General features: G+C 32.5%; 1 pseudogene; it reads left to right on the forward strand.

Moving 5' to 3' along the window:
* Window positions 1–655: 655 nt before the first annotated feature.
* LOC142641572 (receptor-like protein 6) lies at window positions 656–9,017 on the forward strand (annotated as a pseudogene).
* The last annotated feature ends 12,896 nt before the right edge of the window (window positions 9,018–21,913 follow it).

The raw sequence follows: 21,913 nt of genomic DNA on the forward strand, positions 1-21,913 counted from the left end.
GACTCCTAAATTATTAGGGACTTGAGTACAAAAAGCCGAACATGTAAGTTTTCCAATGAAAAGACAGTCAACTTTTCCTAAAATAAGTTACACTATTCAAAAATAAATAAATAAAATAAATTAGAGGAAGTTGCAGTGTGAAGTCTTAGACTCTCTCTCTTTAATCACAAGGCCCCTTTTCACAATTTTATTTTTGGGGCCCCATTTTGGTATGTCCTAAGTGTCGTGACTCCTAAACTATTAGGGACTTGAGTACAAAGAGCCAAACATGTAAGTTTTCCAATGAAAATGTGAAACAGGGCCATGATGTGATTACCAAGACTTGAATCTATAATAACTTGCTTTTGGACAAGTTGTTAGATTTCTTTTCTTTATAAAATTGGAAAAGGAGAATGTAGTTAGCAAGACTTGACATGAATAACTTGCATTTTACTCTTTACTATTCCTATATTAAAAGAATTAAGGGTCCCCAAATAAAGAAAATCGGTCATGTGAATTCAGAGACTTGACTTCCTCTTTTTTGAGAAGGAAAGTTGCACAAAAAGTTTTTGACGCTCTTAAGTCTTGCCTAAATCAAGTAGTCCCAATTCATTAAGCATTGAGTTTACGTTTCCCTTCCCCTATTTTGCATAAAAATAAATAAGCGTGCAAAATTGTCCCATTTTTTTCCTATAAAATAGATACTAGCATCCCAGCTCTCCACATATCACATTTCTGCTTATGAACTTATCAGGAATAATGAGGTGGTTCATATGGCTCTTTCAACTCTTTTACCTCTTGTTGCTTTTCTATTCTCAACTTACTTCATCATCATCATCATCTTCTTTCAACTCTTCTTCTCCACTACTGTGCTCCCAAGACCAGAGTTCTGCGTTGCTCCAATTTAAGCAATTGTTTTCTCTTTCGGAATATTCTTCTGAAATTTGTGATTTATTTGGTCATCATTCTTATCCAAAGATGGAGTCTTGGAAGGAGGGCACTGATTGTTGCTCATGGGATGGGGTTACCTGTGACAGTGTGAGGGGGGACGTGATTGGCCTTGACCTCAGTTTTAGCTGGCTTAATGGCACCATTCCTTCCAACGCTAGCCTCTTTCTTCTCCCTCACTTGCATCGCCTCAACCTCGCTTTCAACGGCTTTAATTTTTGGCCAATTTCATCTGGGTTTGGTCGTTTTGCTAAGTTGAGATATCTTAACCTTTCCCGGTCCTGCTTTGGTGGCGAAGTCCCACTTGAATTATCCCACCTCTCCCAATTGTCCTCACTAGATCTCTCTTCCATACTCGTCGATGATCTTAGTCTCGATACATCTGTTGAGAAGAGGCTTGTTCAAAATCTGACCAAGCTAAGGGAACTTCATCTTGATGGGGTTAACATGTCCTCTGTTTCTCTTACTTCTTTCATGAATTTGTCTTCTTCTTTGGTATCCCTTTCACTCGAACTTTGTGATTTGCGTGGAAGTCTGCCAGATCTTGACATTTTCAGCTTACAAAACTTACGCGAACTCAATTTACGATGTAAGTACGAATTCACACCTTTTTATTTTTTGAATTCTAACACGTTGTTAAAAATCTAAAATTCTTTGGTTGGTTTGAGAAAAACTTTTTTTTTTTAAATAAAAAAATTCATAATAAACTTTTCATTGAAAAATATTAAGGAGTTACAGGTCTGGTTAGAGGGGCTCCCTGGTGACGTTGCTCCTTTAGCCTACTTGATGTCCATTAAGTTTAATTTGTTTTGGTTTTAATAATGAGTCTAAACCCATGCAATGCACGAGAAAAATTATAAAATGAGTCTAGAAGAAAATATTATTATATTTAAGTTGAAATAGTTAGCATAATAATAGCTAAAAAAAAAAAAAGAATATTTAGCATAAATGTATGAAATGCTTGTAAATGGGAGATGACATTAATAATACAATGTAAGATGCCATTTGAAAATTATTGATATAACTATCCAATAACATTGCATTCGTTCTAAAATAAGTTATAGTCATATAACATTTTTTTTTAGAAACAAATCATAATACCATTGTATAACTAAAAAAAAATGACATAATAAAGTTACTTACAAATTAAAACATATATTCGTAGATAATTGCAATTTTTTATAGTATATTTTCTTTATAATTTATAATCGTGGGACAATAAATAAATAAATAAATAAATATATATATATATATATATATATATATATATATATATAAAAGTAGGCTTAAAAAGAAAACATAATACATAAACCTTTGAATTATTATTTTTAATTTTTTGTGAGTAATGATTTATTAGCAAAATCTAGTAAAAATTTATATTTGCCTTAGCATTAATCTTTGTTCTTTATTGTCTGTTCCATAGCAATTTTTGTTTTAGAAACAAATTCATACCAATTATTTTTATAAGGCTAATGGCAGATATTTAGAAACCAACGGAAAATACATGTGAAAGATGAAATAATAATAATATTAATACTAAATGTAACACATTTAGTATTTTTTTTTTTTAAAATAAGTAAGTCATTTATATAACATATACCTTTTAAGAAGTTTCATTTTAATGTTATGAATGCCGTATTGATGTCCATTTTGGTTTGTCTATTAGAATAGAATATGAGCAATGCTAAGGATACTAAAAATCCCACAACACCACAACACAAAAGTTGTGTCCTTACTACTGCGCACCTTTAGTGTGGTAGTCACTCACTAATATAATTGCTTGTGGAATGTGGGGGGTAAGGGTCGGGGTTCAAGTCTCCAAGAAGGAGCTTCACACACATATATACTTAGATTAGATTAGAGTAAAATTTTTATTATATATATATATATTAAAAAAAAAGCTGTGTCCTTAACATTTTCTATAGAATATTTTAGTGCCGACTTATTTTGAGTTATTGCTAATATATATAAATTAGTTCTATAATAATAATATTATTATTATTATTATTGTTGTTGTTGTTGTTGTTGTTGAAGGAAATCTGAGAAGTGATGTAAATTGGAAAATTTAAAGGCAAAAAAAAACCCAAATTGGTATTTTTGTAATTTAGTAAATATAGAAGGGTGTTTATATATCACGCATCTCCTAGGAAGCTTCCTTTTTTTCACTTTTGCAAAAATCTACCCCTCCCCACGTGACTGTCTCCTCCCATTGTAACTCTTTTTTCATTTCTTTCCTCTTGTGCGTTTGGATAGCGCGTTTTACACATTTTCGAGTGGCAAGTTTTTATAGTCGGTTCTATGCACTGTTTATGGGATTCACAAACTTCTTTTTCCAGCAAATTTTTCATCAAAACTGGATCCCACGACACTATTTTCACATTTAAAAATTATTTTACTATAGTGTTTTCAATTTTCTTTTTTTAGCAATAAATGATATTCAAACATACCCGAACTTTTTTCTCATTTTTCTTTTCTTCACTGTCAAATCCTTAATTTGTTTTCCTTCTCTTATAGTTATAGTACTGGTCTTTTTTTTGTTTTCCTTTCTTAATTATTGTCATTCCCTTCTCTTCATTGACATTGTCCATCAATTTTTTTTTTGTTCTATCTCTCATAGTGCCCTCTGTAGCTCTTTGTCATCTCTTTCATTTTCTCTTTATTTTTATTTTCTTTTGCCCACAATAAGATCCACTGCCTTTCTTCTCTTCTTCTTCTATCAAATGCTTTCAAAGTTGAAAAATGGAAAACGGGTTTGGTGGAGTTGGGGCCGGAAAAGTTGAAAGCAGAAAACTTCAATTGAGAGAGAGATTTGAGGCCTGAGGCTGAGGGGGAAACAATTAAGAAGATGAAATGAGTGTACCTCAAAGCAGCAATTGGGTTTTTTGGATCATTGGGATAGAGTTTGGAGTGGGAGAGAAGGAGGTTTCTTACGCTGGTTTTTAGTTTGCTAATAGTTGGGTTTTTGTTTTTTGTTTTGGAGGAAGGGGAAGGGGTCTATGGGTTTGGCCGTGGTTCTTTGTTTTGGAGGAAGGAAAAGGGAAACGGTGGAGGATGGAGAAAGGGTCTGCATTTTGTTTGTCAAAGATGGAGACCGGGGATTTGGGGAGTTGATTTGGCCTTTAACCTTGGGTATTTTTTTTAGAGGAAGGAGAAGGGGTCTGCGTTTATGTATCGGGGTTTTGCAAATATAAAATCAGATTTTGTGTTGGGTTTTAGATATATAAAATTAGAATTTTTTTTTATATAAATAATGTTGATGTGTAAAAATGTGGGGGTTTAAAAAAAAAGTAAAGCTAAAGAGTAGTTAACAAAAAAACAAAAGATTCATATTGGCCGAAAAGGTACCTATTGAATGAATATGTGCCTATTAAGTATTAACCAAAAATGTGCCAATTGAAAAATGAAAAGTCACAATTTTTTTGGTGTTTTTAAATGTATATGTGGCATTAATTTATGTAGCTATGTGGTGCAATGAGAAATGGTCAACAAAAAATAAAACGTTTTGGCTATTAGTTATTACTAGTCGCAAACTCACATGATGCGTGAGATATTATTTCTAAAATTATTTTTTATCTCTCCATCTTTACATATATATCATTATATTATTTTGAGTTATTTATTTATTTTTTTGAAAAACTTAGGTTCATTTGATTGATATTATTCCTTTTTTTATATATATAAAAAAATAGAAATACATTCTTTTTTCAAGTGATCTATATTATTCAAAGTTTTGTATGGTGATTAGTGTGTTATGGTTTTTTTTTTCCCTAACTAAAATTTTTAATTGCCAAAATTAATTATTTGAATTTCTCATTCTCTTAAGAACATTATCATGATAACCAACCCTCATCATAAATTTATGATTGATATTACTCAAATAATTTATAGAGACATTCATATACATAATCATCTCACTTCTAAAATATCTAAATATTAACTCAGACTAAAACTATAAGAGGGATAGAGAGTACATGTGATAAATAACTCAAAAAACGCACCACCAAACTATAACAAGTCATGATAACAAAATTATATAAAAGAAGATGAGTAGAAGAATATTCAAAAGAAAATGTATAGTTGTAAACACCAAACTATCTAAGTCATGCTATGTAATAGAATAACATTAAATCATTCTGTAATTTCATAGGATAGCATGTAACAAACAAAGAAAAAAAATTAAAATAGAACCAACTCTAATCAACCTAAAGTAGAGTTAAACATAAAAATTCATCAATCTAAAGAATTAAACATCCACCAAAAGAAATAATATATATATATATATATAGAGAGAGAGAGAGAGAGAGAGAGAGAGAGAGAGAGAGAGAGAGAGAGAGAGTTCACCTTTCTATGTGAGCAAAATATGAATTGATTGGAAGAGAAAATAAAAAAAATTTATAGTAAAAAAAAATGGGGAGAAGAAGAGTCAAATTAAAAGGAAGATGAATGGATAAAAAAGTTGTAAGGTTAAAATATAGAGTAGTGAGGAGATAAAAATGTAAAAGTAAGTAAATATTGGAGAATGTGTAATTTTAAAGTGACAAATTAATAAGGAGAAAAATAATTAAAAAAGAGAGCGTTTTTGTGTGAGAAAAATATGGATTGAATGGTTGAGAAAATATCAAATTTTTATAGTAAAAAAAATGGGGAGAAGAAGAGTCAAAATAATAGGAAGATGAAGGGATGGAGAAATTTTAAGGTTAAGGTATAAAATAGTGGAGAGATAAAAAGGCAAAAGTAAGTAAATGTTAGAGAAGATGTAATTGTAAAGTGGCAAATTATTAAGGAGAAAAATAATTAAAAATGAGGGAAAATATTGAAAATAGGTTGACAATGTGGCCCTGATATGGCTTAACAGGAGTGAAGCAATATTAAACTCTATGTTTCAGCTTTTAGATATATATATATATAGATTTCCAGCCTGTATTCTCCAAAAAATAAAAAATTCAGTGATGCATGTTGATGACATTTTAATATAAATTTAAACAATTCTTGTGGGTGTTTGAGTTTTAAAGATTTTTCTTGAACAAGAGTTAAAATGACATTTTACACCTTATATCATTTCAAACATATGTCATATATATTATATTAAAAAATAAAAGTTGAGAGAAAGTTCAATCAAGAATCCAAATTTGATTCTAATTGCATTCCAAGTTTCTACAATTGTCTTCTAATTTGATGGCATATGTCTGTAGGTTTTAAATGAGTTTAATTTTGTGCCAAGTCATTATATATCTTATTTCATGTCTAGTCTCTTTACAAATACATGCATGAATCTTAACTTAAAAAATATGTATGGAAAATTAAAATTTATTACACTTCTATCTAACAATTTGAATATGTAATACTTCTTTCTAAGATAGTAAAAACTATTTTAATACCTAATTGAAAATTGAAACTACTTGCAATCTACTTAAAACTAATCAAGATTTCCATATAAAAAATTATTATTAGTTCAAATAAAAATTTCAATAAAAAATTTTACCATGCTCTAAAAAATTAGTTGTTCATATCTTATTTGAAAAATGTATTCATGAAATAAATTTATTGTATCACAATAACAAAAATAAAGTTAAAAAGTGACAAAATATATTTTATTATTTTCGAAAATAAAATAATAAATAATCTGCGTACTCTACCAAATAATCCTTAGGGGATTTTATTTTCTTAAAGAGTTGACAAAAATATAAAAATGGCTATTAGTAGCATTCAACTTAGGTAGGAATATAAATTTGTATCTAATTATTGATCATTTCTAAATTCATTCATGCCTACGCATGTTGTTATAGGCTAGTTAAAAATTAAAATTTAAATAAGTTTCTTTAAATACCTAATTCCAAATAAATCATTTGTTTTGAAGCACTAAATAAATCATTCAGGATTGTATAATTGTTATTTTAGCAAGCCATTACCTGTATCGTTTGGCAACCTTACACAATTATTTATTTGGACTTATCAGATAACCGTTTGAGTGGTGAGATACCATCATCATTTTCAAGCCTCAAGGCACTCTCTTAGGGCCCGTTTGGATGGAGGGGGGAAGGAGGGGGAGTGGAGGGGAGTAGAGTAGAGTTGGCTAAAAATAGGCTAATTTTGGGCCAAATCTACTCTACTCTACTCTACTCCCCCTCCTTCTCCCTCAATCCAAACGGTTACTTGGACCTAAGTGTGAACAATCTCAATGGTAAGATCCCATGCATCGTCACTTTCAAACTTTAATACACTCTCTTCCTTAATTCTAACAGGGAACAATTCAGTGTTAAGATCACATCCTCAATTTCAACTAGGAATAAACATAATCCTTGGAAAATCTTTTGAATCTCACAAATTGCAATTTTGTAGGACCAATACCTGCGTTGTTTGGGAACCTCACCAAAGTTACTAAACTTTTCCTAAACGATAACAACTTCACTGGCCAGATTCCATCATCACTTTCAAATCTAAAGGATCTCAATTTTATTGACCTCGGCCACAACAAATTTGAAGGTAGAACTCTCGATTTTTTCACCGACATCATAAAACTCACCAAAGTTTACTTATTTTATAATTGGTTCATTTTAATTTGACAGGTTCAATACCAGTGTCTCTTGGGAACGTCACCAAAGTTACTGAACTTTTCCTAAACAATAACAACTTCACCGGCCATATTCCTTCATCACTTTCACATCTAAAGGATCTCAATCTTATTGACCTCAGTTACAACAAATTTGGAGGAAGAAACTCTTGATTTTTTCACCAACCTCACCAAACTTGCCAAAGCTTACTTATTTTATAATCAACTAATTTTAATTTCACAGGATCAATACCAGTATCATTTGGGAACCTCACCAAAGTTACTGATATTATGCTTCAACATAACAACTTTACCGGCCAAATTCCATCAGTACTTTCAAATCTGAAGTATCTCAATGTTATTGACCTTAGTTACAACAAATTTAAAGGTAGAACTCTTCACTTTTTTACTAACCTACAAAAACTTGCCAAAGTTTACTTATTTTATAACCAACTAATTTTAATTTCACAGGATCAATACCAGTGTCTTTTGGAAACCTCACAAAAGTTACTACAATTATGCTCCAATATAACAATTTCACTAGCCACATTCCATCATCACTGTCAAACCTAAAGGATCTCACTTTTATTGACTTCAGTCACAACAACTTTGGAGGTTTTGGTGGTAAAATTCCATTTTTGACCAACCTCACAAAACTCGGTGAAGTTGACTTGTCTTACAACCAACTCACTAGTCAAATGTGTGAATTCCAGCCTAACAATTCACTAACTTCTCTTAGAGTGAAAAATAATAGGCTTTATGGCTCTATTCCAAAATCAATCTCTCATCTTGTGAATCTTATAGATCTTGATCTTTCATCAAATGACTTGAGTGGCATTGTGGAATTTGATACGTCCACAAATTTCAAAGAACTTGTAACCCTTGACCTTTCAAACAATAGTCGGTTGTTAGGCGTCAAAACCAACTCTAACTATACCTTCCCCACTCTTCAGAAGTTAGACTTATCTTCTTGCAACATAATTGAATTCCCAAAATTTTTTAAATGGTCAAATTATTTAGAATACTTGGACCTATCTAATAATAGAATCCAAAACCAAATCCCAGAATGGATGTTTGAAGTTGCGGAGAATCTAGTGTTTCTTGATCTTCATGCCAATCTATTGCAAGGAAACCTTCCTGTTCCACCTTCTACTATGATCGCCTTTCTTATGTCAAACAATAAACTGACTGGGGAGATCCCATCTACGATTTGCAATGCAAAATACCTTCAAATTTTGGATATCTCTAATAACAGTTTGAGTGGTAAGATTCCACAGTGTCTGGGAAACGTTAGTCATAGTCTCTTAGTGATGAATTTACAAATGAATAACTTCCATGGCACTATTCCAGATACATTTGAAAAGCATAATAGTCTAGAAACTCTTTCATTTAATGGAAATCAATTAGAAGGGAAATTGTCCAAATCATTTGTCAATTGTACAAATTTGAAAGTGCTAGACCTCGGAAATAACAAGATTAATGATTCATTCCCCTATTGGTTGGAAGCCCTTTCGAAGTTACGGTTACTTGTCTTGAGTAATAATAGATTTCATGGTCCAATAAGAAATCATAAAAATAAGGGGGTGTTTTTCTCTAAACTACAAATTCTCAATCTCTCTCACAATGAATTTACTGGTCTTTTACCAAGAATTTATTTTGAAAATTTGGAAGCCATGATGACTAGCAATGAAAATGCACAAGAACCACAATATTTGGCACGAGATTATAGTGATGAAAACATATATAAAAGAGGTCCTGTAGTGCCTATAGGTTCTTATCAAGATTCAATAGAGATAACAGTGAAAGGGTTGAAGATAGAACTACTGAGAATACTAACCATCTTCACAACGATAGATTTATCTAGCAACCAATTCCAAGGAGAGATCCCAGCTGCACTTGGAAGGCTTAAATTTCTCCGATTGCTCAACCTTTCCCATAATAGCCTAAGCGGCCATATCCCATCAACATTGGGAAATTTATTAGCACTTGAAGCATTGGATCTCTCTTCAAATAAACTCACTGGTGAAATTCCTATGCAATTGACACTTCTAACATTTTTGGCCATGTTAAACCTTTCACAAAACTACCTTATTGGACTCATACCTCAAGGCAAACAATTCAATACATTTGGTAATGAATCATATGATGGGAACTTAGAATTGTGTGGATTTCCATTGTCAATTAAATGTAGTACTAATGAGCCACCAGCAACAATATTCCTGGAAGACAATGATTCAATGTTTGCAGAAGGATTTGGTTGGAAGGCCGTGTTGATTGGCTATGGATGTGGATTTGTGTTTGGATTAGTTGTGGGATATGTTGTGTTTAAAACAAGAAAACCGCAATGGATTTTAAGGTTGATTGAAGGAGAACGAGAGGGAAGGGTGACAGGGCGTATCAACCAAAGACCTAAGCGAAGAAGAAGTTGATGCCACGTGGATTAATACTGTGCTACGGATTAATGCGTGCTCTTAGGTGAGTGTGACAAACTTCTCTTTGCATTAATATTGTGCTATGGATTTATATTAGGTTATATTAGAAGTAGCATTAACATTTGTAGTTTCCTATATGTTCCATAATTTTTCTCTATTTACTTGCAAGGTACTGTTGGAAGTGATGAGGACCCTATTATCTACTATGAGTTGAAGAAGATTACAAGCTTTGACTTGCAACTTTTCATTAGAAAGTTGGGCATTAAGGAGTGGATCATGCTTATATGAATTATGGTGTTGTTTTCCTATCCATCTAATAATCATGTTCAGATTTGACGTATGTATATTTGATGGTATTCTTTGCGTTTGTTTTAAAATTGTATCGTGTCTTGGACTTAGTTTTGGAGCTAGTGTTGTGCTCAGTTGTCTTATACTTATATATTTATATTTGAGGGTATTTCGTGTGTTCATTTGTGTTTGTTTTGATACTCTGTGGCACATTGGACATAGTATTGAGGGTGGTCGTCTGCTTACTGCTTAGATTAATAATATATTGTTATGAAAAAAAAGAATCTAAAGTGAAGTATTTCTCATTGTAAATTATACTATAACACAAGAATTTTGATTTTGAAAAGGAAAATTTCATTGTGGTTTTTTTTTCCCCTAAGTAATTTTTAAAAGGGACTTGGATTGATGTGGCCAATAATAAATCCAAGATTACCCTAAAATAGAAATTCTTAATTTTTTTGTAACTTAGACACTTATTCATGGGATTTTTTTTCCTATGTTAATTGCTGAGGGGGTGATCGTACTAGAGTCTTTTTTTTATTTATTTTTAGAATCAAGCCCGAAATAATTGGACATCAACGTAAAGAAGACCATGGCTACTTGTGAATTTTTAGAATCAAGCCCGAAATAATTGTGCAAATATTTTCTCTAAAACACATTGAACTCTGAATTTTTATATCTTTGAGATCTATATCATATAACCTTAACTGATTGTGTCTAAAGTGTTTGCATGCACCTGTTTATGGGTCATATAGTGTCAAGTTTGCATGTATTGAAAATTTGAAAGAGAGAATATTTGTATCCATGCATATCCTTAACTTATTTTTTAAGTTTGGTTTGTATTTCTTTATTTTTCTACACCTCCTAAATCTTTCCCAAAACGGTTTTTCCTCAAAACTTGTTTTGTTTTTCATATTTTAAAGGGGGAGTAAACTGTAAAACCTATATTTTGTATACGAAGAGTTGCCTCTATTTTTTATAGAGCTGAAATTTTTTTGTATTTCCTTGATTCTCAATTTTCACTTGACCTCTGTAGTATATGTTTACTGTCTACCTTTTGATTGGATTTTCTTCGTCAATATGTGACAAAAATGAGGAAATATAGATGAAATTTGGGAATCATGTTGTAAAGGTGAAATTGTTTTTGAAAGAAGGAGAAAATAAAAGTTTTTTTTTATATTTTTTTTACTATTTATTTCTTTTTATGTATCTAACTTAGAAGGAGAGTTAGTTTGCACATTTATTGTTTGTTGTTATTGCATATTTGTTATTCGTTACTTATCTATCTTTATTTCCACGCATACGTTTGATGTGCTCTTTTAAGTGTTTCTAGAAAGATGGGTACATTCAAATTAAGACCTTTTACCTCTTCTTTCAACTTTTGAATTAGAAGTATTAGATTGGAATTTGTGATGTATTTGGGCATTTTATTGTATTTGGGTTGTTCTTATATTTGAGCATTTCATTTTGTATATAAGTTTTGTTACTGATTGCCAAAGGGGGAGATTGTTAGGTTCTAAAAGTTTAGAATAACTGGTAAACTGTGAACACAAACTTTTCTAGGTATAGATTATAGAGTCTATAGGATTTATTAGATAATGTTCAAGGTGTTATAAGTCAGAACACAAGACCATTCAAACTACAGAAAAGAAAATTCAAATTTTGAAGAGTTTGATCAATCGAGATGCGTTTCTACAGAATTTAATTTTAGCTCAACAGCTAATTAAGCTCATCTTGTGATTTGGGTTTCAAATCTAATTCTCCTAGTATTTAAAGGAAACCTTAAGACACGTTTTAAAAGAGATTTTTAGAGAAAGAAGAGTCATCTTGTGCCTCTAATTGTAAATCTAGGGTTTTTGTACCCAAAACTCTCTAAAATCTTCTATTGGTGTTATTCCTTGAAGAAACTCAAGATCCGGTGCTGTAGAAGTTGCTAGTACAAGATCAACAACTGTTGATGATCTAAAATTTTGAGTGGGATCTTACAGTCACAAATGGGGGGTGTTTCTGTGCGACAAATTCATATAGAAGAGTTTGTGAATTTGGAGTTATGTGTGATCATGTGAGTAAGTACTACAAGAGGTAACTTTAGTTTTAGGGAAAAATCTAATTGTAAATCTAGGGTTTTTGTACCCAAAACTCTCTAAAATCTTCTACTGGTGTTATTCTTTGAAGAAACTCAAGATCTGGTGTTGTAGAAGTTGCTGTTACAAGATTAACAACTGCTGATGATCTAAAATTTTGAGTGGGATCTTAGAGTCACAAATGGGGGGTGATTTTGTGTGACAAATTCATATAGAAGAGTTTGTGGATTCGGAGTTACGTGTGATCATGTGAGTAAGTACTACAAGAGGTAACTTTAGTTTTAGGGAAAAATCTAATTGTAAAACGTCCATTCTATATATGAATTTATTGCCTTGAGGATAGTTTAGGTTAAATCCTCCCTAGGTTTTTTACCTTGAAACTGGGCGGTTTCATTGGTTTTCCTGGGTCATCATATCGTTTGTCTTCTTTACTTTTCCGTACTTAGTGATATGATTGTTTGTGTTTAACCTATATTTGAATAATAAACCTAAGTAGCAGGTTGGTTAATTAATTAGGTTAAGTGTATAGGTGTCTAAACAAACAAACAACAAGGACACTTCGTCTATGTCAAATCAAAATTCGCAAGGCTGAGAATGAAGTTTGTAAAAATGGGAAGAATTAGGCAAAACTCAAGAATTGTGGCCTAAAACTAGCTCGAATTAACAACTTTGCAAACAAATTTCCCATAGTTCATGCATAGGTGATTCAAAAAGTTGGGACTTTAGGACACTAGGCATGTTTCACTATGCCATAGAACATATAGCTTTGTTGGATGTTCACCGAAGTTTTGCACAAGGATGACGAAATATCAACTTTAAAACTATCCCATTTGAACCAAGCCCAATTGAATAACTTTCTAACCAAAACACTAAATTGCACCAAACTAGTATCTTTAGAAAATAATCAAAATATATGCGCGAGCTTTCCAACGGTACCAAGAATGAGCAAATCAGAGTTTGGAAAGGCCTCTAATTATGTGCACAAAAATGTGACCTCAAAATTTAAAAATTGGGCCGAAACGGCCAGGCAACTGGCCCATCTCTTCCATCTCTAGAAAATGATTGTTCAAAAGTTCAGGGATTCTCTTTTGTCAACTGATTTTCTAAAAATTGGGTTTTCCTATTGAAAATTCTGTTTCAAAAACCCACGGAATTTTCATTGAAAAGCACTTTCCTAAACCATAGATTTTTCCTTTGAAAAACGAATTTATAAAAACGTGGGATTTTTCCTCTTGGAAATGGCTTTCAAAAAAACCATGAGAATTTTCCTTAATAAAAAAACTTTTTTAAAACTCATGGAATTTTTAGTTTTTTACTCTTGAAATTTGTTTTTATGATATCCCTGGAGCTTCTCATCACTTAGAAAATTTTTTTCCAAATTCATGAAACCTTAACCATCCTTTGAAAATAAAGACTAAAGTATACTTTTGCCTCTAAAGATTGGGATTGTTATCATTTTGGCCCTTTATGTTTAAAAATTTTCATTTTGACTCTTCATTTTTTATTTTATTTTCAAGTTAATCTTTCAATTTTTACCCACTTGTGCTAAACATTCCAAGGATTGTGTATGCTAATTGAACTCTATTATGTAGAGCTACATCCGAATCCAATTCTGAAAAGTAAGCAAACATTGAGCTCATGGAACAAAAACAAAAAATAGAGAAGAACTTTGGTTTCCATAGCTGGTGAAATTTAGAAATTAATTACGCCCAGAATCTATTTTTTGTAAAACACTGAAGTATAAAAATTCAATTTATTTGTCTTAGGCGCTTTCGTTTCTTGACATTTTTTATGAAAACATTTTTTTTTCTTTTACTATTTCACAATAGGTTTTGTTTTTGAGATTTGCCTTCCTAATATATTTCTATCAAGCTTTTCAAGTGAAGATTTTGTATGTTGACCTAGTCGTTGAGATAACTGATACATAAAAATGTGTACGAAAGTCGAAAGATGAAATATACTTTTCATTTCACTTTTTCATGTATATATACGTATAATTAATTAATAATCTACAATATGAAGATAAAAAACAAAACAAAACAAAAAAAGAAAAAGAAAATTCTCAAGAAGTTAAAAGTTAGGGTAGGAAAAATGCTATTTCCTAAATAAAATTTATCGCTAAAATTGGTAATTAAACTCTAGAAAAATTATTTCAAATTTTTCTCTTTAATATCCAAAACATAAAAATGTCATAGCAAAATCCAACCTTTCTCTTAATTATTAAAAACAAAAATTGTATCTAAAAATTTTATAAATTCAAGAAAGAAAAAACTTTTGAAAAACTAAAACGAACAAAAACTAAATTAAAAAAACTGAAAAACTATATTAAAAAATGTTGTTTTCTTTTTATATAATAATTTTTGTGGTCATATGTGTATATGTTGGTGTGGTTTTAATATATAAAGCCTATTGTTTATATTTATAAATTAATCAATTAGTTGGTATACTCGTTGAAATTAAAATTCAAATATTGTGTGAAATTCAAATACCCACTTCAAAATACAACTAAATATTAAACATAACTCAAAACTAATCAAAGTGATGAAAAAAGAGAACATATGATCAATTTTGTATTTCAATGGGATAGAGACTGTACTTTGGTAACCAATGATCAAGGAAAAGAACCATTAGTGAAAAAGAAAAGTAGAAAATTGAAAAAAAAAATCCAGTAAAAGAGTAACAAAATAACTCATATACTATGCAATTAATCAAACAATTGGTAGCTTCGGAATAGGGACAGACCCAGGATTTCAAGCTGGGGGGCCGGACATAAGCTAAAAAAAAAAATTTCAAATACGCATCCATATAGTATTAATAAACTATTAACCAAGACAAATACCCAAAAATCATTGTTTTTTAATATATTAAAATACAATTAGCTACTAACAAAAACAAGAGACATGAAACACTATTGTTTCTTAATACAATCATCTATGAAAAGGGAGCTCTTTCAAATCTTCAAAATCATCTTCGATATGTCAAAACTATATCCTACTCTCTCGAAACTACCAACACTCTAAATTTATTCTACACAGCACTACTAACAAAAACTTTTCTTAACTTTATTATTATTTTTTTTTGTCTGTCACTTGTCCCTATTATGCCCAACTACCGGTCAACAAAGCACAAAGTTTGCGCTTTGTTGACGGGTAGTTGTGCCACAAACAAACAGTCAAACAAATATTCTCTAAAGAGCATCCGTAGTAGATGTTGCAAAAAAAATGTCATTTTGACACACCAAGAACCTATTTTATTATTTTACCACATCATTTTACAACATCTCATTTATCAGATGTTTTATTCTTCAATTTTATACATTAAAATAATATTTACAACACATTAAAATAATATATTAAATTCCTCCCCCATCATCATCATCAAAAAACACCAACAACAACAACTACAACAACAACCAGAAAAATTGTTGCGGCCACAATCACCAAAAAAAAAAAAAAACAAACACACAACCGCCAAAATCAACCCACAACCGCTGCCGAATCCACCACCAAAACAAAAGAACAAAAACAAAAAAAAATTAGAACAAAGATGGGCACCACCACTGATTTGCCATCACCGACCCACCCACCACCAGCCGACCCACCCACCACCACTGATTCACCCATCACCATCTCAACCCACCCACCGCCATAATCCACAACCTAGAACCCACCCACCACCGATCTGCCCATTTGAACCCACCCATTGCCCAACCCACCTATCAAACCACAACCAAAAAAGGTGAACGGAAAAAAGAAAAAAGGAAAAAAAAAAAAAAAGAACCCAAAGCGGAATAAAGAAGACAAATGGTCTGCGGCGTCGAGTGGTGACCTTTGGTGATCAGCGTGCTGTGGAAGATGAATAGAGAAGACAGAGATGAGAAGACGAAGAGAGAGATATCTGTGATGAGGAGAGAGAAAACAGGAATAAAATAACAATATATATTTTGCCATTGTTTGTTCGTACCGTGCCAAATTGTGAGGGTATTGTAGCATGTTGCAAAAATTTGACACATTTAGCACATCTGGATAAAAGGGGTTTTTTGGTGTGCCAAATATTTGGCATTTGGCACATCTGCTGTGGATGCTCAATCCTTATCAGAGTAATCTCTATTCTCTACAAACTCTACTCTCTCTCTCTCTTATCTATATAATACAAAAGAGAGAGAGTCTCAAACACAAAGTCATAGAGAGTTACAAAGCCAAAAAGCCAAAAAAAAAAAAAACCACAAGCCGCAACACAAATTCAATTCACAATCACCAACATCAGTAATCAGTTCATCACTCTCACTCATCATTAGTAAAAACACAAACACTCTACAAGCGCAGATTGTTAAAACAGTTGATTCATAAACATTTTATTAGGTTTTGATCCTTGAAGGAAAGGATCATAGATTAAGTACCTGAGAAGGCTCAAGCCTCAAGCGACCGGCGGTGGCGATAGCTGACGGCTCGCGTGATGATGGTGCATCGGCATCGGCGTCAGCGTGGGTGGTACTGCCGTATTGCGGTACTAGGCAAGAGTCTCGCAAGTCACGTCGCGTCGCGTCGACGTGATGGCTGATGATTGATGATGGCTTCGCGCCGTCGCGTTGGCGTCTGGGCTCAGTGGCTCAGCCTCACTATCTCTCTGTCTCATGCCTCTCTATCTCTCTGTCTCTTTGTCTCGCCAAACCCCAAGTATCTCTCTGTTTTTTTTTTCCTTCGGCTGAGTTTACTAGTGAGTTTTCTTCTTCTTCTTTTTTTTTTTTTGGATTTACATGGGTCATGGGCTCAAGCCAGCTGGGCTTGGAAGTTGGAACTCATGAATTTTGGGAGGGGGCCCAAGTCTTTTTTTTTTTTTTTAAAAAAATTTAAGCTGCTAATTTTTTTTTTTTGGGCCTAGGGGGGACCCAGGCCCCTTTAGGCCCCCACTTGGGTCTGTCCCTGCTTCAGAATAAGTACAACCAAGCTCGTTGGGTGATTTGGAATAAGCACAACAATTGATACCAGGAGATTACAATATTTTTATAACTAGTTGGATGATTTGGAATAAGCACAACGAAGCTCGACAAGGCGTGCCGCAACCTAACCCTATCTCCCTAGCCAAATCTGCTACTGCCCACACTTAAGAATATTTAGAAGCAAGTATTGGTAGCTTTAGTTGAGGTTCTCTAAAAAGTTTTGGGCGTTGTTCTGCATAGGCATTCTTTCATTTTGTCTTTGTTTGTTGTTATGGGGAATTAATTAAATAAAATATGGCACATGGTTTAGATCTAGCAGTTTTATTATAATGTTGTCTCAGTTGTTATTTTCGTTTATAGGTGTCTCCTCTAGCTCGAACTGTATGGTTCTAGTTGTATAGCTTTTTGTTTATTAATGAAATTCTGTTGTTTATACTAAAAGAAAAAATCCCATTGTTTGAATCCTCTATAAAATATAATAAAAAAATCCCATTGTTTGAATTTTAAATATTTATATTTTGGGATGAATAAAGCATTGGATCCTAACCCATCCCCAATCTTGTAATTCTCATTCTCAAAAGCTCAGTGAACACTTTGTGGGTCAATGAAATCTAGCTAACCAAACACTGTTGCAAGTCTTTTATGGATTGAGGAGAGGGAGGGGAATAGAGGGGAGTAGAGTAGAGTTGAATGAAAATTAGCTTAATTTTTTGCAAAATCTATTCTACTCCACCTTTGCTCCCCTTCTCTCTCCTCTCAATCCAAGCAGACCATTAATGTTGGAAAACTTTTGTCTTTTTATCCTAAATTCCATAAGCTATATTTTTACTTGTCATGTTTAAAGTTTTGTAAAGAGAATCTTTTTAAAATTTAGAATATATTATGTTACCAATATTAATGGAAGGAGGGAAATAATATTTTCTTCAAATCTCAAAAGAATTGAGTGTTTTTTCACTTTAAGATTGGGGTAGTGTTACTCCCTTGCACCTATGGACAGAGAATCTTGATTATTATTATTATTATTATTATTATTATTATTATTATTATTATTATAGACACACAGCGCATATATTCAGTAAGAGCATCCACAACAGTAGAGCTAAAAATTTAGCTGTTTAGCTCTACAAAAAGTGATTTTATTTATTTACATACTCACTTTACAAAACATGCTGCTGCAGTGGATCTATTTTAGTTTTCAACACAATAAAATAACATAAACATCACAATAAAATAATATTTCTACTACAATAAACAACAATCACAACCATCCGCAACCACTACCGCTGCCACTATCGCCGCCACCGACTCTTCCATTGCTAATACCACTGCCGCCGACTCTTCTGCCACGACCGCCGCTACCCCCCCATGATAGAATAATATATTCTCTACAATAAACAACAATCACAACCACTGCCACCACTACTATCACTACCACTACCACCACTGCAACCGCCACCGCCACCTCAATCGCCACCATCAAAAAATTTATTTTTTTTCTCACCAATATTAGATAGTAATAACCTACCACTTAAAATTTATTGCGAAAATATTATGGTAACATTTCTTAATTTTAATTTCTTATTATTCTTTATTTTAGTTTTCCTATTTATCTTATTTGGTTTCATCCAAATACACGTTTCTTTCTTCTTCTTTTTTTTTTTTTTTTCCTCTTTGTTTTTCTCCTCCACACACATACTCCTCTTATCTCCTCCACCCTCAGCTACACCTTTTAACTTTCAACCATTTCTTATTATTTATTGTTTCATCTTTTTGTTACTTTTTCTCCTCATCTCCTTCTCCATTTATTCAACCGTTCTCTATCCAACCAAGCTTCAATTCCACTCAGCCCAACTAAAGCAATGCCACTAGGTCCACCACCACGCCTCTATCAACTTCTGGTTCATGGTTTGTGTGTTTGTGTTGTTTGTTTGTTTTTTGTTTTTTTGGTTCAAATGAAAAAAATTGCAGAAGAAACCATTTCGGACCGAAATACATTTTTTGTCCGGAATGGCCAAAATGGGCGAGACGAAACAGGGGGTTTTGGTTCATGGGTTGTGACTCTCTCAGTAATGGATTTTGGCCATGGGTTTTGCACTTTTGGTGATGTTTTGGCCGTGGGTTTTGCCAATGTTTGCTTTTTCTTTTTTTTTTTTTTTTTTTTTTTTTTTTTTTTTTTCTGGTAGTGATGGGTTTGATGAGTGTGGGTGTGGTTGGGTTTATGACTAATGTGGTGGTGGTGGTGGTGGTGGGGGTTGCTGTGGTCGGAGCTGGGTCTGTGGCGGTGTGTGTCGGCGGCATGAGAGGTCTGAAAGTTGAGAGATTGTGAGAGTGCTGAGAAGAAAAGAAAAAGAAAAGAAAAAAGGAAATATAATATTTTAATCCAGTTGAGGAATTTTTATTTTTTATTTTTTAGCTCTCAGCTACAGTACACATGTATGTATAGATGTGCATTGTAGCAAAAAGGTAAAAAAATTTAGGTATTGCTCCACTGCAACCCTTTTTTTGTGTTTTGGTGTAGCTAAAAGGTAAAATAACTATATAGTTATTTAGCTACACTGCTGCAAATGCTCTAATGGATTTTTTTTTAACTCTTTTTAGTTATGAAATCACATAAATTTTAATTAGAAGAAAAAACATGCCTCCTCTTATTCATTGCACGATGGAGTATCTTTCTTTTATTTTTTTAAAGAACATTTACAGCTACAAGTGTCTCGAATGATTTTTTTATTACTATGCCTGAGTTTCTTGACCAAAATTTTTAAATAACTATAAAATCCAAACATTATTATTAGTTAGCCAACATTTGAAACTAATTTGGTTTCTAACAAATCGAGTCCAATGGACTCGATTTTGGGCTAATAAATCAAGTACATTGTACTCGATTTCCCCATTGTGGCACCGGCTGAGGTAGACAAGATGTCCACGTAGATATAAAATTCGAGTGCATTGGAGTCGTTTTAAGAACTCGAGTCTATTGCACTCAATTTTTGTTTAGCCGTCCACGTGTCCCAAACACTCAAACTCCCAGATCATTCTCACCAATAGACTCTTAAACACCTCGCACACTCAGTCTCTCGCTCTCACTCTCAAAACCACAGATCACACTCATCTCACTCTCAAAATCACAAAAATTCAAACACTGACTTAGTCTCACACCGTCTCTCTCACAGTCTCTCACTCTCACTCTCTCTCCTCACAGGTATGTCTCTCTCTCTCTCTCTCTCTCTCTCTCTAACACTTTGGTTGCATTTGTCTCTTAATTCTCACATCTGCCTTTGCTATTGATCGCTTCTTAGATCTTTGACCAAAGGTTTAAACTTTTCTCTTGATCCCATGATATGAATATTTAGTTATTGAATCTAAAGATGAATTAATGGCTATATTCATGTTTACTAGACACTTTAGGAAATGGGTTTTGGAGAAAAATTCAGCCTTTAACATTCTTTAGTGAGAAAAAAACTTAGTGGGTAGTTTGGACCCAGATTTGATTGTTAGATTATCTCTCTTTTGTAAAATGTGTTATATTGAAAGTGGGTTATTTGTGGATGATCATATGAGGTGATGTTTAAGATTGTTAGTTAGATCGGTGAAAATGTGAAATGAGTTTTCGATTAGATACAAATTTCATTAGTTGTAGACTTGTAGTAATCAGAATTTGCAAAATGGGTTAGGCTTATGAAATGCTTGTGGATCTCTTTAGCTTCCTAAATAGTTAAATTTTGAATTCCTTGCCGAAACTATATGAGGCTGAGGATGTTGTTATACCCCTAGCTGTTTTTTTTTATTTTTTTTTATTTTAATAACTATTGAAATAATATTAAGTTAGAAATGTTGGCAAAAATACAAGTTTTTGAAATGCTTGTGGATCTCTTTAGCTTCCTGAATAGTTAAATTTTGAATTCCTTGCCGGAACTATATGAGGCTGAGGATGTTGTTATACACCTAGCTGTTTTTTTTTTTTTTTAATAACTATTGAAATAATATTAAGTTAGAAATGTTGGCAAAAATACAAGTTTTTAGTTGTAGACATGAAAATTCATCTAGGATTAACAAATATGTTTGTTAATTACTCATGTTAATTTGCTAATTACTTTGAAAACGATGTTAATTAACAAATATGTTTGAAAATGGGTGTTATATGCCAATTTTCTCCTTGTGGTTCTGTTTTTGTTTTAGGGAAATCAAATGTTAAAGAGTCGAGTTCATGTGGAACTCAAGTTTGCTACAGTGAAATCGAGTCTAAGAAACTTGAGATGTTAGTTTGCTAATTACTTTGAAAACGATGTTAACTAACGAATATGTTTGAAAATGGGTGTTATATGCCAATTTTCTCCTTGTGGTTCTATATTTGTTTTAGGGAAATCAAGTGTTAAAGAGTCGAGTTCACATGGAACTCAAGTTTGCTATAGTGAAATCGAGTCTAAGAAACTCGGGATGTTAGTTTGCTAATTACTTTGAAAACGATGTTAACAAACAAATATGTTTGAAAATGGGTGTTATATGCCAATTTTCTCCTTCTAGTTCTGTTTTTGTTTTAGGGAAATCAAGTGTTAAAGAGTCGAGTTCACATGATGGTCAAGTTTGTGAGACTCGAGTTGCTACAGTGAAATCGAGTCTAAGAAACTTGAGATGTTAGTTTGCTAATTAGCTTGAAAATGATGTTAACTAACCAATATGTTTGAAGATGGGTGTT

Source organism: Castanea sativa, chromosome 6 (genome assembly GCF_040712315.1).
Source record: "Castanea sativa cultivar Marrone di Chiusa Pesio chromosome 6, ASM4071231v1".
In the NCBI taxonomy this organism is placed as follows: Eukaryota; Viridiplantae; Streptophyta; class Magnoliopsida; order Fagales; family Fagaceae; genus Castanea; species Castanea sativa.